This window comes from Haemaphysalis longicornis, unplaced genomic scaffold, assembly GCF_048455015.1.
Source record: "Haemaphysalis longicornis isolate Haplotype H1 unplaced genomic scaffold, Haemaphysalis longicornis Haplotype H1 scaffold_3, whole genome shotgun sequence".
Taxonomy (NCBI): domain Eukaryota; kingdom Metazoa; phylum Arthropoda; class Arachnida; order Ixodida; family Ixodidae; genus Haemaphysalis; species Haemaphysalis longicornis.
The window spans coordinates 191623682-191638816 of record NW_027526335.1 but is presented as its reverse complement, the minus strand read 5'-3'; the positions used below and the strand labels follow the sequence as shown (position 1 = coordinate 191638816).

Sequence of the window (15135 nt, the reverse complement as noted above, 5' to 3'; positions counted from 1 at the left end):
TGTCCAGTCCCAAACTTTCACAAAGGTTGATTGCCTTCTTTTTTAGCTTCTCTGGCTTCCTTCTCTCCTCCTTTCGGAAATTTTCTTCCATCGCTTCACGGGTTCTGCGTTTATACTCTTGAGCTGGCATCACCGCAAAGCCTCCTTCCTTGTCTGACATCAGTCCGCCCTCCTCAGTGACTGCTTCTCGATGCGGTCAGCGCTTGTCTGTGCTTCTTTCCTAGTCCTTGTCTTTTGCGCTGTTGTTTAAGATCAGAATGAACCAACTGGCCCCAGTCGAGACGCTAATTCAGTTTCGATTAGAGAAATAACGTTGGTAAATAAGAAATGCATTCTTATCATAATTGCGACATAGTTCTGATGAGTCATTGATTGGTTTAAAACTCAAAGCGATGCTACTAGGGCGTGTGGGGTATCGAATTGAAGGTCCTGATAAGGGGATTTACTTGCAACAAATAAAAATTGCTTTGGTTATAATCATCAGTTAGTCATGGTGAGTCATAAAGAGGGTTCGAATTCATATTTATATCCCTTAGTCGCTTGGGGTATGAAATTAAAGTTTCGATTAGGGAAATAACCTTGGACCAATAAGAAATTCATCGTGGTCGTAATCATGACATAGTCATGGTGTGTCATACAAAGGTGTGAAATTCATCGGTTTGCCGAAAGGGTGTGTGAAATTGAAGATCTCGGTGAGGGGATTCACGTGGGACAAATAAAAAGATTGCTTCCTAGTTATAATAGTGACACGGTCATGGTGAGACATAGATAGGGTTAAAAATCAAAGTGATGGTATCAAGCTGAAATTTTTGATTAGGGAATCACGCTGGCAAAATAAAAAAAAATGCTTCCTTGTTATCCTCATGAAATAGTCATGGCGCGTCATAAATTACGTTCAAATTCAAAGAAATGCCGCTAAGGTGTGTGGGATATGAAATCGAAGGTTTCGATAAATAAAATCATGTGGGGAAAATAAAAAGGGCATCCCGCAGATCAGTACTCGTTAGGAGTAATTGAATTGCGCATATTCATCGCAGGTGCTAAAATGGTACCACAAAAGGAATTGTGGTGTCAAAGGGCAGTATTTGAGGGAGAAAATTTGCACTAGGCAATGACCGCATGGTAAGATCACAATGTGCAGTCAGTTCATAAGTACAACTTCACAGGGATGAATTGCGCTTGCGGCATTTGGCCAGGCCATCTATAAAAAGTGGCATTGTCGACACCCTGCCGTTGCCAATGTCTAGGAAAAAAGCCCGCGTAGCCCGAACAGCCACAGGGGCAAGATTGAGGTGGAGAAACTTTTCTTACATGTCGGGAAGGGTCAATAGGCGCAGCCACCCACTGCTTACTCTACCGCGCTTGTATCACTTGTATACTTGGTTATTTCTGGTGTCAATCATTTATCGGGGTCACTTGCACTATATATTGCCGCTTTCTGAACGAAATTCCCGGCCCAGTTGAGAGTTGCGCACCGTTCCGTGTCTTTGTATTCTGTGTCAGTTCCATTCCCCCCAATTTCACACGATGAACATCGAAACAGTTTAGCAATGCACGTGCTGATGTGTGTTGCAATGCCCCCAGGGAAGGTAGTGCCAATAAATAACTGGCTGTAGTATGGAGCACGCCTGCATTACTCACAGAGCATCCCCATGCAAGCGCAGATTGTGTCGCTGATTTTACTTTGGGGACTTATTGTTGATCTGCCGTTTGTTAGTACTTTCTGTAAGAACTGCGTAAAATATTTATATGGCTCAGTGTACGATGGTGGTGGTGATGATGTTTATTAACGGGTAAATCTAGCCTTGCGTGATATTCCGGCGATGGAGGCGGCCTTGAAAAAAAGTACACCATCTTCCCCTAGGGGAACCCTGAGTAGTATGCGAAGCAGCCATGTGGTCGACTGAAGTTCCCATGAGTTTTCAGTTCGTCGTTTCCGTTGACGTTCAGCTATTTCTTTTTATAGTGGACGGCGCTGAAGTCAGCCCAAACGCTGACGGGGCTGAAGAGATGCGCATGCGCAGTAGACTGCGGACGGCGGACAAGGGAGGGAGGGACACAGCCCCGAGCATGAGATGCTTCGCGTCTAAAAGGTCAAATCGCTTCGGGTGCGGTGTGCGGTAATTCTTACGGATTCCCAGTCAGCCTCACAACTTTTGCAGCTTGAATTTCCCGCAAATAAAACTTGCCAACGCTCCCTACGCCTCCTTCAACAGCTAAGGGAAAACGGGAGTAGCGTTCGCTTCCAGTGGGTTCCTTCCGATGTCGTAGTGCTTGGAAACGTTGCCGCGGACGAGTTGGCCCGTGAAGCGACATCTTGTACTCGACATCTTGTTCACGAACGGCGAATTGTAAAAACCCTCATTAAAGAACACTTCAGTGTACCGAATATTCACAAGCTGTGGCATAAAATCACAACGTTAATAGGAAAGGAAGCATGCAGATTTGCACATGACAGGCGGTGTTGTGTTTCTCCTGCATTTTCGATCCGGGTATCTGTCGCAAGTGGAATTTTTGGAAGCAATAGATATATTAAACAACCACACTCTTGTTTTTAGACATTTATATTGATATTGTACTTTGTATTTACGGGGCGATGTAACCGGAATCAGAGGTAACCCACTGCCACATCCTAACCTGGTACAGATAAGGATATCCTATTGATTATTAATGTCCATAGGAAAACATCCTATGGCAAATGCCACTTTCGCAAATGTCTTGTATCTCCACAAGAATACCTTATTGGCAAAACTAACCAATTTATTTGTTATAATAGTGTATATGTGATTTATTGATGACAAAAGACAAAGTAAAAATACTCAAACAAAAAAACAAGCCCCGCGAACTATCATAAACTAGCCTATCACTATCATAAACTATCATAAATAGGCTGAAAAAAAAATTAAGTGAACGTAAGCTTTCCTCGCCGTTACAGCTTATTTATGGTTGTAATGGTTTTAAGGTGTACAGGGGAAGAGGAAGAATGCCCGGTAAATGTCTCTTGAGGAGTTCATGGCGCTACCCAGAGCCGTGCAATACCTTACGTTGCACCTGCCATCGGATAAAATTGTGGGCCATCGGAGTGTTTCGAGACCACCCCTGAGCACTGCAGAAACATAATTTGTGGCTTGTTTAAATATGAAAATAAGCAGGGTGCTTTTATTTTTTATAGTCGGCTGATTAGGCAGTGTGGCATTGCTTAGCTATGACTGCATTCATATGCAACTCAATGGCAATATGGGCCTGTGGACCCGCGAGTGCCAGTAGGTTGCGACCAGGCAAAGCGGCGTTCTCTGGCGCGTGGCTTGTCTCACGCACCCAGGAAACAGGCCGGTGATGCTAACGCTGCATTTGATGATGGTTATGAATGGTGGTTTCAGTGACAAAGACGTGGGTGCTACAGTTCTAATTTCACATAGTTGGTTGTTTCATATAACTCTGACCAATAGTTCTTCCTTTGCCTATAGCATTTTAAACGGCTGAGGCCCTCCGCTCCTATTTATTTATTTATTTATTTATTTATCACGATACCCACAGCGCCAATGTTGGCATTACAGTGGGGGGGGGGGAAGCCATACAATCAAAGAAAACACTGAGGTTTGTACAAAGCAAAATCGAACAGTAACAACCGAAATGGCACAAACTGATTGTACAACGGCGATCAAAGGCAGCATACAATTCAAATGAATCACCTCATCTGCAGGCATGCGGTGAAAGTTTCACTCGACGTAAAAGACACCTCCTGCTGGGTTAGACTATTCCACTCCGATATAGACCTCGAAATAAAGGACATTTTAAACAGATTTGTTCTGCATGAAATTTCTTATACTTTCAGTGAATCATTCCTTCTGGACTAGATGTAATCTGAATTTTGTAAGTAATTGTCGTGGTTTATTCCAGTTTTTGAGTGAAATATGCTGTGAAAAAGCTTCAATCGGAGCATTTTTCTGCGGCCATGCCAAGATTGCCATCCCAGAGAACTTTTTTCCAGGGACACACTGAAATTGGGCGCACGAAAACAGCAACATGTGGGCTTGCCAACAGCTTGCAAATGTGACCATCATATTTTCGCATCCGAGTATAGTGTTTTCTTCCTTCTGAGATACGTTGGTAGACACTCTTGTAATACCAGTTCATAATGGCATAAAGTGGATTTGAAAAGGGGAAAATGTAGCAGATATATAGGGTTTAAATTACTTTATATATCCTGTGACTAATGGCAATGCGAACAGTTGGTGTTCCGACATGGTGGCGCAGTGGTTAATACCGTGTGTGTTGAGCTTAAGCAGGTGAATTTTATCACAGGCGGTGTTCATGGCTGCTTTTCTGATGGAGGCAAAAACCGAAAACGCCCATGCGTGGAGATATCAGCGGTCGTTAATGATACCCATATAGTCACAATTTATCTATAAACTTCCACTACCGAGCACCGTATTGGCCAGTGGCAGCTTCGGCCCATTGAAACTTGAAATCTCTATTTCATATACCTATTTGACATACGTAGCAGAGTTAATTTGATATATACAAGCGCTGCTATGCAAATGTGGCTAATTCTGGGACGCAACATTTACAGCTTGCATATGTTTCGAGCTTGCTATGCGCTCCCCTTTGGTGCGTAGATAGACAGACAGACAAAGAACTTTATTCCGGTCCTGAGGAACTGCCTTGGACCGCCCCTATCACGGGGTTAATGTGGGGTGGGCTCTTCTTAATGTCTATCTCAAACCGGATATGGGGATAACACATGGAAGATTCGCATTTGTAGTAAACACATGAGCTCACCGAGTTGGTAAGAAAAAAAATCGAAGTAAAAAAATTCAGGGAAGCTTGTTGTTCAGCGCAAGGCTTCAATGGCGCAGCTGTTGTAGGTGAGCATTGCCGGACACATAAGTTTCAGTATCATTGTTTATTTTCCCAGTTACGGTGCGAATAATCGTCGTCATACACACTGAAGAGGTCTTCGTCTACTTCGCGGCGAGGGGTGGATGCCAGGTCATCCTCAGCGTTCTAGACTTGCCCCAGCTCTTCGTCATCGACTCGAGGCAGCGGTGGCGCGATCTGCAAATCGTCTCTGGAACGATTGGCCCACTCGCAACCAAGTCTCCAATCATCCATAATGGCTTCTAGAGAATGCTGCCACCATGACCTCTCCCAAGCAGAGTGTCTTTTCATTTCATATTTGTCATTAGGGCTGGAGGTTTTTCTTTACATGCGCATAGCCCTTGACGACAGCGCTGGAGTTTTCTTTTCTTGATTTTTTTGATAGAGCCACTGCACGAGCCGGGGCCTCTGCGGTCGCCGCGAGGCACGCGCTCACCTGCACTCGCCATTTTCTCATTTCTCGGAGTATTTGGCAGCTTTTTTCTTTTTTTGCAGAAGCCACTGCGCGTGCCAAGGAAACTCAGCGGTCCCCCGGTGCACGCGTCCCCGAGCGCTCGGCCTTTTCTTGGTATTTTTTCCTGCAATGGCGAAATTGCGGTTTGTGAAACAGATCCGCTGTTAATACATGACGAAACATCAGAACGTCTGTTGTGTGAGACATTCGTGCTTCTTGTTCTTATCCACATAGGTTTTTTTATTCCGCAGCTGAGGTATGTCTGGTCCAGTGGGGCCATTTGAATTACTTTTACGTAACACAGCAGAAAAGCATTACAGGGTGGCAGATCGGTCTAGAATATATCGTGCAACATTAGCGGCACACGCTGCGCCAGCACGGGGCACACAGAGTCGAATGTGAACGCAATGCATGATCAAGCCATCCATTCTTAGGCGCAACTGACGCCTTATGAACTGAAAAATATATCAGCCCAATAGGTCCTAAGCTGTTTCATGGGAACGCAAGTTTGTTGGCGGATGTTGAGTGCTGCAATGCGTCGAACCAACCACGCTTTCGAGATGGCGTGTAAACAATTCACGAGCACAGTTATATCTGTGGGGCACTGGATAAGACTTTATTGCTTACTTGGTTTCCATGATTTCAGATGGTTGCATCCGATCCACCTTCCTTCACCGAAACAAATATTTTCCATTTCCATTTTTCATTTTTATTACCCTAAAGGCCCTTTCGGACATTACATAGGGGGGGGGGGGGGGATAACAAAAGAACACGGTACACTCAAGTGCCAAGAAAAAATACAGATGCTAAATATCTGTTTAGATTGAATTTAAACAAAATGTTACAATGGAACAGAAAACTCCGTGTGCAAAATACAGTGCAGTTAAAAAATAGCAGAACACCATAATAATAAGCAAACAACAGAAAGTTAACCACAAAAATAAGATTACATAGGTTCTACCAATATACCGTAGGCACATACTACCATCTTTTTGTTACACTCACAAAAAAAATTTTGTAAGTTCTTCGGCAAATATTTCAGGGTTTGTGATGACAGCAATATGTTTTGGGAGGGCATTCCAGTCAGTGATTGTTGAAGGCAGAAAAGAAAGGCGGAGTAGGTCAGTACGGGAAAATTCCGGCTGCACTTTGTTGGGGTGGTCGATACGCAGAGATATATGTTGTGCGGGTTTTATTCTTGAGATAGTAAAATGAGTAGGATTGTGATAAAGTTTATGGAAGAATATAAGCCGGGAAATTTTGCGCCTTGTTTCCAGAAGTTGGAGGCCGAGGTTACTTTTTATCAATGTAATGCTTGAATTAGGTGTGTACTGACCTGATATGAACCGAGCGCTCTTCTTTTGCAATGATTCAAGCTTTTTGGTCAAGTATGATTGATAAGGGTCCCACATTATTGCGGAATATTCAACTTTTCATCTTGCAATGGACGTAAATGCGATCAGTTTAGTGTCCTTATTGGCGTGCCGTAAAAAACGACGGAGAAAACCAAGCGTTCTGTAGGTATCTGCTAAAATAAAGTTAATGTGCGTTTTCCAGGAAAGGTTGCTGGTAAGGTGAACCCCTAAGTATTTAAATGAATTTACAGGCTCAATGGTAATGCTACTAAGGGTATAGTCCAACAATATTACTTCATTTCGCGTGGTAAAGCGCATAACTTTAGTTTTTTTAGTATTAATAGACATTTGCCAGTCAGCACACTTTTCCAATTTACGTAGGTCATTTTGAAGTTCAATAAGTACGCAGTCATCTGCGAATAACCTAACAGATGAATTAATGTCAACAGCTATGTCATTAATGTAAATTAAAAAGAGAGTGGGGCCAAGCACTAACCCCTGAGGAACCCCAGATTTTACTACTTGGAATGAGGACTGTACGTCATCTATAATAACTGCTTGGTGTCTATTAGTTAGGTATTCTTTAATCCACTTGATAACATTCCTTTCTATCTTAATATTTTCCATTTTCTGTATAAGGCGATTATGAGGTACACGATCGAACGCGTTGGCGAAATCAATAAAAATAGCATCAGTGTTTTGAAGTTAGTGTAGAGAGTCGTGAATATCACACTGTTAGAAAAAACCGTAAAATTACAGCGAACTTTACGCCACTGGAGCCGTAAACGCGCCGTAGGCGCTGCGAAACCGTACGGTCCCGCTTACGGTACCTGTACCGTATCTTCAAAATACGGAGGTTCAGGCCTCCCGGCACCTTATTTCTGCTTCATTCAATTATTAGCAGACATTTCCATAGCGTATAAGCAACGTACCCAGCATTTTCACTTTAATTCGGCAACATTCTCGCCAAATTTCACGTCTCTACGTTTCTTCTCGGCGCAACGTGACCGGAGCACCAAGCGGGAACCACGCGGCTGATCGCGGAGCGAGACACGCATGCGCAGACAGCCCAACGAAAATTTTTTTCGCGCCGTCCGTGCCGTTCGGAAGATTGCGGGCTCCATGACAGCGAGGTTCGTCAACGGCGTATAGTTTCGAGATTTGTTTGACCGCTGCCAACGCTGGAACAACGAGACTGCTTCCACGAGACTGCTTCCACGGTAAGAAGTCTCCCGTGAACGTGGATGATTTAGAATTGTTTGGCTGGTGTAAGTTGTCCATGTCGCGAGCGTTTTAATGCCGCCGAACGGTTGACTGAAGGTCGCGAGCTAACCCTCGCGCAGGCAGCTTGGAGATGCGAGATAAGACTACATGTGGTCGCATCGCGTCCCTTGAGATAAGGAGCTGGGCGTTAAAGTAAATAAGGTATACGCGGTCGCATTGCGTCTCTTGAGATAAAGAGCACGGTGTTACTGTAAATAAGGTATACGCAGCGTGTAAACAGCCAGTTGGCAACGAACAAAAGGCAGCTTAGTTTACTCGCGAGTGTAGCCTCTACGAGGCGAAATTAATTTAAAAATTGCGTTGTGGGCAGTTCTGATGCAGTAGTATGATATTGTGCGTTCTGTATTGCAGAAATATGCCATGCACTTTACGCAAGCTGCACGTTTTGTTCCCACTGCTGCGTCCTGACTCAGCCTTCACCGCTAGGCATCTAGCTTATGCGGGAAAGCTGTAGCTGGGTTTCGCGCAACGAAAAATGAGAGCGTAGGATGTTATGGGGCTTTTTTTTTTTTTTGCCTGGTGTTTAAGATTTATTTAAACTACGCAATTTTTATCTAGACCAACTTCACGAAATAGATGCAACTTCAAAAAAAATCTTTCTGAAAATTTTTGAACAGTGTCATTTCTGCTGGTAAGTATAGTAGTGTTGGATAACATTAATATGTATGATAATTTTATTACAGTGCTTGTTTTTCAGTGTTGGCTTTATGATTTTTATCATGCATAATTGTTTACGGAACATGTAATTCTACTCGGGCAAAAAGTATGGCTCAGGAGCCAAGACGTTCGCCGCGTCGCTTTATTGGTTCTTAGAGGCGCAGCTCTTTTTGGGATGGAAGTGTGGAATAAAAATACCTGTCTTGAAATCTCGCTCACGTTAAAGATCCCTACCCCAATCATTAATTTGCTGCCCTCTATTACTATGCACCCATAGATTAGTTACTTCAACGTATTCAATCTCAACAATGAAACCTAATTACGTAAAAAGCAAATAGGATATCTTATGTAAAGCTTAATGCGACTTTGCAATTTATAAATGGGCAAGTTATGTTTGCAGTTCAGAATATGTTTGTAAGGATGGTGTACACAGCGTGACGACAGATGGGGACAAGTGGAAAGACAAAAAGCATGCTATTATGTCTATTTATGATTTTATGAAAAGATCATATCCCTAAGTTTATTGTATAAATCCCACAACCAGAATGTAGCTGGCCACTCAAAAAAAATCTAGAAACCCAGGCCTGCTTCAGAGCAATGTTAATCTGCATCGCAATCCCAAGCCGCATATTTCCTGATGACAACATAAGATTTTGGTTCTTTTATGGCAAAATGCAAGGAGCACTTATTCATTTGTTATTGTCTATCTCAGTTTATTTCTGAAGCATGCTTGGGTTTCTAAGTTACATATTATTTTCCTGTGACAGTGCATGTGCTAAAAACACGATCTCTGAAATATATATAGGTGTGTGATCTTTTTATGATAACATTTTCAAGTCAGACCATGTTCATGGTTGAAATACGCAGCGCATGAAGATTGAGATGGCGTTAAAGAGACCTCTTTCACTGAGCCTTTGTCATTTTTCTGCATATTTCATTCATTTGACCCCTTGCCCCCGGGTGGGGAACAGGGGGATCGCCGTGTGTTTCGTGGGTCTAAAGAAGGGAAGTTTCCCGGTGCCGGAAAAGAAGTTTTGGAGTGCCTTGATAGCACGCAAGACGGTGCGCTGTGGGCCGACAGCAAATGTGAGGCGGCAAGCAACTTTACTAAGGAGGGTATAGTTCCATGGCGAGTACGGACCCACTAGCATGTTGCGAATAAAAAAGAAATTTGATTACATAATTACCTACGTGTTTCCACGAAAATGGCAAGGCTCTGACAGTGCTTCTCTGAGCAACTTTATTGTATGAAATTTCGACCTTTAAAACTGTGGCAATTTTGTCCTGCATAATCAACCCTCCCCCCAAATTCATGCCGAATTTTCTGGAAAAAAAGTGGGTTCATTACACGAGTAAGTACGGTAAGCTCAAGCTAGGCATAAATGCCTTGCGTGTGAAAAAAAACTCCAATGGTAAATGCAATTTTGTGTTATTGAATGTTGGTGCTATGTTATTATATGAACTCTTTAGGCTCACAGGTGTCAGCCTCAGGGGGAAGCTCTGCGGCGTGCCAAAAGAGGAAGTGGCCGAGCTGGTGTTGTTCATTCGGTCCTCCTCCAAGAGCGAGTGCGTTCTGGAGTGGGCCCTAAAGATGGAACAGGCTGGAACTAAGCTCGGCAAGGAAAATGCTGATTCAATCTGCCTGATCCCACTGCTGGTGTCCTACTTTGGTGATGACCTGGAGAAGATAATGGAGCTGCACGAGGTAAGAGTGCTCCCATGTCTTGTATTGTAGCTGTATATCTGTGCGCAGTGATGGTTCAGCTATACAAAACAAAGAAGGCAATGTATAGTACTTTTTTAAGTGTAACCTTTTAATGATATTAATCTGTTACAGCTAAAAGAGGGTGGAAGTGAGATGGGAGAAATTTCTTCTCCCAACTTTGGGTGTGAGGATTCCAATTAGCACAGCCGGTAAATAGTGGTACCTTCTGCTGCACCCTCCATGACAATCGAGAAAATTTTAATAAGTGCCAATCGATCAGGAATGCTTGGTAATTGTTTTAAGTAAATGAGTAAAACATTCTTTGCAGTAGAGTACTCTTTGTTTTCAGATCCACATTCATTCAGAGAGGTAAAAGTTGTTTTTTCTAACCAGTTTGTGGGCATTCTTTTTGCTCACCAAAATGGATGGGAAGGTGGGAATTGGGATTTCGGAGCTTCAGTTCCTTAGCCAATTACTGCACTTCGATATTGAAGCACTTGGGGTGATATATACCAAGTACAAATATTGTTATTGGTTCCTGTTGCATTGACACAAGGCAAAAGTGCCTCGAATACTCTTCAGCTTGTTTTCTCCTGCATGCACAGAAAAATGCTGTTACACCAATAACAAAAAGATTTTCCATGTTTCTGTGTTAATACTGTCAGATAACTTTTGAAGTTCGTGAAATGCTGCAGCCAAGATGGTGTGGCAGAAATTCATTTCAACATAGGTGTTATAGATTCTACACTCTGGCATTCACCCAGGCTCGTAGCAGCATCTGACAGGTTGGCTTTAAGCAAAATGCTATGTGTTGCTGACGTCGTGCCATAAAACACCTCCCACTTTCTTTTCTGTCATGCTGTGCACTAGTGGCGTAGGCAGACCAATATTTCAGAGGTGTTATACACCAACAGGAAAAAAAAGGTGTGACTGCTCTGGTTGCCCAAACAATATACGTCATTTTTCTCTATGCATAAATTTTGGGGGGTATTCTGACATCACAACAGCTGCCCCCCCCCCCCCATGCTACACCCCTACTGGGCACTGTTTTAGATGAAACAGAAAAATGTGGGGGCTGATATCATGTAAGAAGTATTGGCATGTCTTAAAAAGCTGAGATGGCTGAAATGCACCAGTCCTTGGGCACAAAAGTGAGATGTAAAGAAGAGAAGAATAATTCTGGTACAAGAAGGAGTGGTTGATAAACGTTAACAAGCCTTCGAATGTTTGGAATGTGGCTAGCTGAATCCTCCAATGACCACATGCGGGCCTTTTCTTCACCACTCCCAAAACTTCAAGACTCCAGTAACACTAAAGAGAGGCCATGCGTTTCCACCTTAGCCAGGACCTAGGAACTGTTTCTTGGCTGCATGAAACCTCAGTACGACCATTGCTTACCTGTCCATCATTAGGACATTTGAGCTGACTCGGTCACTAGCAATAACCAACAACCTTGACCAGGCAACACTCTCACTCCAGGCCCTCATCTAAGCTTGCACCATGTACATCCCACAGATTGTGTAGTGGGAACTGTTAAAAGCTTTAGTCTAACTTGTTATTTGTTAGTCTACTTGTTATTTGACATTTTAGGATGAAAGCTTTAGATATCTCTGTACCAAGTGCACACGGCGTGAAGTGCCAAAAAGTAATGGTACAAAAAAGTGGAAGCTGTGGGCAGAGCAAGTGCAAGCTGGTGATCACATACCAGAAAAGGGAAATAGCAGCGCAGGAGGAGGTTTGAAGGAGGGCTGGGAGAAGGAGGAATTGAACGCACCTCAAGAAAGTGGAACACCAAACGAGTGTGGGGGGGCTGCCACACGTTCTATACAAGCCGCCTTGAAGGGCAAATGTATGTACGGCGACAAACAAGGAGGCTCCTGGCAATAGAGAGCGAGTGGAACGAGCTTTTGAAGATGCAATACATGTGACAGGGTGCAGCCGCAAATTTCAACAACAGTTCAACAAAAGAACAAAAGGCCCAAGTAGGCTTTCGCATTCTTAAAAAGTTCACCCAATAATTTTTTCTGTGGCTTGTGAGGAATTCGTGTAGTTCAACCTCTCCCAATGCGTGGCTACTGCATTGCAGTCATATACAGTTACAAGTAGCGAGGACTTTCCTGCAGGACAGGGGCTATAACGTGTCACCGAAACATTATGCACAGGGATTGTAATTAATTTTTCTGCTTCCGGATGGCCTAACATCAACATTGCGTGAAATGTGACGTGTGCGTTCTCACCTCTTACATGCATGACAATTGGTGGACCACCTGGAGTAAATTATAAGATGTCTGCATATCACCCAAGCTTTTGGCAGTGCTACACATGCTGCCTGCAATAATACGTACATAAATATACAGGTACATACAGTCTATGCTCGTTACAGCGGATCCGGCAACAACAGACTTTCGGTTACAACAGTCCATTTCTGTTGGTTTGTCTGGTGCCCATGCATTTTAAATGGAGTCCACTCCGCTCATAATGGACCTGGCTAGAGCAGACTATCGGCTACAATAGACTAAATTTTAGGCGAAAATTTTTCGACTGAATGTTTAAAGCGGACTTCCGCAGGGTCGGCATGCTTTTTCTTTGTTTAGTTTTGCGAGAAAACCTATGTCTGGCAACATTGTTGGCAGCCGGGTAGTTGGCGTAGCGAAGTTAAACCAGTGCCAGTAGCCTTGTCTTTTTTTTGTGTGTTTGCGAACAGCGGCATGAGTGGCAGGGTAGCTGATTTTACTGTCGGATAAATTAAGCCCATTTAGCGCTGTCAAACATTGGGAAAAACAGGCCGACATCGCGAGAAGTACAGGCCTGTCTAAGCAGACGGTCCGCTCGACCATCAAGAATGAGGCCGCTGCCGATAAACGCGACTCCGGTGAGATTGAACAACAGTGCTACGAGTGCGCGAAGTGGTGCACCTGGAGTTAAGTCTTCCCTTCATCACAGTTTTTTTTTTTTATGTAATTAAGAACCCGGGTTCAGTGAAGGTCAGTATTTATTATTCCCATGCATGCGTCAATCCCGTTTCGTTCGGTGAAAAAGGTAAGAAATGCCTCAGGGGGGTTGGTTCCCGTACATTGTGTGCAATCTGCCGGTGCCGTGCGCAGTCCAACTGGTCTAACTTTCTATTTCACAGCTGTCCGTCGTCAGATTATTTCGTATCAGCTGTTTCAATGACCTGACTAAAATCATAAAAACTGTGGAAGCTGCTTTGGGGGAACGTCAGGCAGCGATTTCATTTGTCTGACGAATGGTTTCAGGAATTCTGCCTTGTCATGAAGGGATTCAAAGCGCCCAGCTAATTCTGATGGGCGCAACTGATTTTTGTAGCTGGTTAATAATTGCTCCTAGTTATATTCTTGCTTCATTTGTTCTGCTTATCATGCATCTTTACAGACTTGACCGCATGCAGTAGGCCTTTTCCAAGTGCTGGTGCTAAGCTTTGGAAATGATGTTTAGGCGATTCTTTGCCCGTGCGCAAACACTGAGGTGCTGCAGGCGTGTAAAAACAACAGTGTTTGTACTATGTATATGCAATATCAGTCAAAGTACCCAATTTTGCACTCATAACCCCTCCCCTTCCCCTCCCGTGTCTGATACTGCATATTTCGGCTACAGCAGACGTTTTTCTGAGGATTAAGAAGGTCCGTTGTAACTGTAAAATAACAGAATAGATGAAAGGCCTCTAGATATTTGGAGACATCTTTAAAATTTGTTCTTATTGCCCTTCTATTTTTTCATTGTGTATTAGGCATCAACAGAACTTACACAAGAATTCCGAACCAGACTTCCTGAATCGCCAATTATTGTAGCACTGGGTAAGCTTTCCCAATTCATTTCCTTTAATCCCCTTCTTTATTTTTTTGAAGGGTTTTGATAATTAGCTTTAAACTTGTTGAAACTTTGTATAAAATGTGATACATTTCAAGCCTCCAAGTTTGGCACAGGAAATTGCGGCATTAAAATGGCTGGCCTGAATTACATATATTGGCCAAGCATATACTCTGTTAGGTTGTAGGTTAGCCACCCGTCTATCAAAAAGAGGTTCAGGTAAATATTATGGCCACCTTGATTGTTAAGAGTATCATGTCGTGATCATCAATTTCAAAAAGAGCAATGTGGGCATGCAGCACCATTGTTTTCATTGATTCAACTGGTGTTTGTATTCTGCCAGAAAAACGTCTTTTCTCTTTGCCAGATTACTCATTAAATTTTTTTTTGTGTGTAGTAATACAATACTGATTTTCTGATAAAACACCATATTTCCCCACGCATATAACCCGCCCCTGCATATAATCCGCACCTTCACTTTGAGATGCCGAAAAAGAAAAAAATATCCTCGCGTATTTCCCGGACATTTGATTCCCGGAATACTAAAGAAAACGCGTATATTTAGCAAGTACAATACACTGACTGCAAGCCGAAAGTCACAATTCGCCATCCTTGTGTTTTCTTCCTTGTATGTTTTGTGTAATCGAAAGCTTAGCCTGTGTTACACCACTCACATTGCCGTGAAACTGCACTAAAGGGAAAACCCCATGCATTATCTGCACCCTACTTTGCCACTAGAATTTGGGCATTTTTGGTGCGGGTTATACGTGCGAAAGAACGGTATCTATTTCAAATGTATTCTTTGCTTCCATTTGTTTTTGCTCTGTAAGGTAACCTACACATTAAGGTAAAAGAAAAAAGCTTATGTGCACCTTTTCTTAAACTTTTCTAGGCCAATCCTAAGCCCTCTCGACCACAAACAATTCAAAGAATCGGCTTTACCTTTAACTGTGACAAAAATATTTTATAAC

General features: G+C 43.1%; 1 long non-coding RNA gene across 1 annotated transcript; it reads left to right on the top strand.

The window, feature by feature from the left end:
- The first annotated feature begins 7678 nt into the window (after positions 1–7678).
- Positions 7679–14152, top strand: LOC144173632 (uncharacterized). Its single transcript, XR_013323342.1, has 3 exons — positions 7679–7910; positions 10102–10336; positions 14085–14152. It is a non-coding gene; the product is annotated as an uncharacterized LOC144173632 (long non-coding RNA).
- The last annotated feature ends 983 nt before the right edge of the window (positions 14153–15135 follow it).